This window comes from Salmo trutta, chromosome 15 (genome assembly GCF_901001165.1).
Source record: "Salmo trutta chromosome 15, fSalTru1.1, whole genome shotgun sequence".
NCBI lineage: Eukaryota > Metazoa > Chordata > Actinopteri > Salmoniformes > Salmonidae > Salmo > Salmo trutta.
The window spans coordinates 31,373,883-31,377,679 of record NC_042971.1 but is presented as its reverse complement, the minus strand read 5'-3'; positions in this window follow the sequence as shown (position 1 = coordinate 31,377,679).

Below are 3,797 nucleotides of genomic sequence, written 5' to 3'. Positions count from 1 at the left end.
AAGAACTCCAAGGTAAACTGCCTAAATGACTATCGCCCCGAGTACTCACATACTGTATATAGCCATGAAATGCATTGAAAGGCTGGTCATGGCTCAAATTAACGCCATCATCCCAGACACCCTGGACCCACTCCAATTCGCATACCGCCCCAACAGATCCACAGATGATGGAATTTCTATTGCATTCACACTGCCCTCACCCACCTAGGTAAGAATGCTTTTCATTGACTACAGCTCAGCATTCAACACCCTAGTCCCCTCCAAGCACATCTCAACTGGGACTGAACACCTCCGTCTGCAACTGGATCCTGGACTTCCTGATAGGCCGGCCCCAGGCAGTGGGGGTAGGCAACAACACATCCGCCATGCTGACCATCAACACGGGGGGCCCTCAGGGGTGTGTGCTTAGTCCCCTCATGTACTCCATGTTCACCCATGATTGCGTGTCTGCACATGACTCCAACCCCATCATCAAGTTTGCTGATGACACGACGATGGTAGGACTGATCACCGATGACGATTAGCCAGCCTATAGGGAGGAGGTCAAAGACCTGGCACTGTGGTAGTGGAGAGGGTCGAGAGCTTCAAGTTCCTCGGTGTCCACATCACTAAGGAATTAACATGGTCCACACACACCCACACAGTTGTGAAGAGGGCGCCACAGCGCCTCTTCCACCTCAGGAGGCTGAAAAGATTTGGCATGGGCCTTCAGATCCTCTAAAAGTTATACAGCTGTACCATTGAGAGCATCTTGACTAGCTGCATCACCGCTTTGTACAGCAACTGCAAGGCACCTGACCCCAAGGTGCTACAGAGGGTGGTGAGTATGGTGCAGTAGATCACTGGGGCCGAGCTTCCTGCCATCCAGGTCCTCTATACCAGGTGGAGTTAGAGGAAGGCCCAACATATGTTCTTAGACTCCAGCCACCCAAGCCATAGGCCGTTCTCTCTGCTACCGCACGGCAAGCGGAACCGGTGCACCAAGGCTGGAACCAACAGGACCCTGAACAGCTTCTACCCCCAAGCCATAAGACTGCCAAACAAGACTGCTAAACAAGACTAACCAAATAGCTAACCAAATGGCTACCCGGACTACCTGCATTGACCGTTTTTTTTTGCACTAACTCTCTTGCACTGACACTATGCACACACACTGGACTCTACCCACACACTCACACATACTTACCCAGACACCCCAACACACACACACACACACACACACTTTCACACTCACCACATACGCTGCTCCTACTGTCTATTATCTATCCTGTTGCTTAGTCACTTTACCCCTACCAACAGTGCCATCATAAAGTATTCACACCCCTTGACTTTTTCCACATTTTGTTGTTACAGACTGAACTTAAAATGGATTAAATTGAGATTTTTGTCTCTGGCCTACACACAATACCCCATAATGTCAAAGTGGAATTATGTTTTTTGAAATGTCTTGAGTCAATAAGTATTCAACCCCTTTGTTATGGCAAGCCTAAATAAGTCCAGGAGTAAAAATGTGCTTAACAAGTCACATGATGGGTAGATGGGTGCATCTTAAAAAAGAAGACATTGAATATCCCTTTGAACATGTTGAAGTTTGTAGTTACACTTTGGGTGATGTATTAATACACTGAGTCACTACAAAGATACAGGCGTCCTTCCTAACTCAGTTGCCGGAGAGGAAAGAAACAGCTCAGGGATTTCCCTATGAGGCCAATGGTGACTTTAAAACACTTACGGAGTTTAATGGCTCTGATAGGAGAAAACTAAGGATAGAATCAACAACATTACTCCACAATACTAACCTAATTTACAGAGTGAAAAGAAGGAAGCCTGTAGAATAACAATATTCCAAAACATGCATCCTTTTTGCAGCAAGGCACTAATACTGCAAAAACATGTGGCAAAGCAATACATTTTTTGTCCTGAATACAAAGTGTTATGTTTGGGGCAAATCCAGTACAACACATTACTGAGTACCACTCTCCATATTTTCAAGCATAGTGGTGACTGCGTCAGGTTATGGGTATGCTTGTAATCGTTATGGACTGGGGAATCTTTCAGGATAAAAAATCAATGGAATGGAGCTAAAGCACAGGCAAAATCCTAGAGGAAAATCTGGTTCAGTCTGCTTTCCACCAGACACTGGGAGATGAATTCACCTTTTAGCAGGATGATAACATAAAATACAAGGCCAAATCTACACTGGAGTAACCTTACCGAGAAGACAGTGAATGTTCCTCAGTGGCTGAGTTACAGTTTTCCCATTTTCAATAACTCTGAAATTTTGGAAATTGATCCATAAGTAAGTAAGCATTTCACTGTTAGTCTACACCTGTTGTTTATGAAGCATGTGACAAATAACATTTGATTTGATTTGACACACACTGCCCCTCACCCCAGGCATCCTGAGCATGTAGAGATGTGAGGAGGTGTGATAGATCAACTCCAGACTGATCTCTGGCTTGCTGGCCTTATCTCCTAGTCCCCAGCTGGAGCAGATGGCCTCTAACCACCATAACCCCACCCCCACCCCAGACACAGGCCACTATCAGGACCGACAGAGAGAGCCCAGGCCTGGTTAGGACAGGGATGGGTGGCTCCCTGCCTGGTCCTCTTCTGACTGACTGACTGACTGGCTGGCCATCATTTGTTAAACATGGATCATTCCATGTCATTTCAGCAAGCCATGACACCCACCATCTCAGATTGTACTGAAATCTTTTCTGTAAGTTTGAAACAGATGAGATTAGCATTCCTGAAACATTAATTTGTTGAAATGTAATTTGATCTCTGCGAAATTAAGCTAATTGATCGCTCCCAGATTGGACCTTTTAATTTATAGGATTTACATACAGTACCAGTCAAAAGTTTGGATACACCTACTCATTGCAGGGTTCTTCTTCATTTTTACTACTTTCTACATTGTAGAATAATAGTGAAGACATCAAAACTATAAAATAACACATATGTAATCATGTAATAAACAAAAAAGTCTTAAACTAATCAAAATATACTTGGTATTTGAGATTCTTCAAAGTAGCCACCCTTTACCTTAATGACAGCTGGTACTTTCACACTAATTTATGGTAAATAATTCAAGCGACTTTAATAGCTAATGTCTCTGTACAGGGGAAAAAAACATCACCAAATTCACAGGGAGAACATTGCAAAAGATGAAGAAGCAATACTCCAAGCAGCATCTCCATACTACTTGTCAGACATAGAGAACTGATACTGTATAATGTCCGTGAGTGGCTTTTGATGAGTAAGACATCATCAATGTCTTACTCATTGTTTGGAATAAATATTATTTAAATCGGATGTTAGGTACTATATTAATTGAAGATTATATGAATCCTATCAATTAAAATGGCCAGTTTGGGTGCAATCAATTAGCTTAATTTCAGATCAAATTATATTTCAACAAAATAATGTTTCAGTAATGCTAATGTTATCTGGTCTAACTACACAAACAATTTCAGAACAATCTGAGATTGTGGGTGTTGAAATCCTTTTTCTTGTGCTTTTTGAGTTGGAATGACTCACATGAGAGATAAGCCAGCCGTGTGCTGGGGCTGAGAATGCTAATTAAAAGGAACTGGGTCTCTGTGATCACTAGTGCACTCTACCCCTACCTCTTAACCCCTAACCCTCATCTTTTTCTCTTGTCTCCCTCTCTCATTTTCTCTCTTTCCCTTTCTCTGTCTTCAGCTGCTGTCTTTCTTTGTTTCTCTTTCTGTGCATCCTGTCTCTTCATTTCTCTTTCTAAAAGAATGACATATGGCAAAGGACAAAGTGGA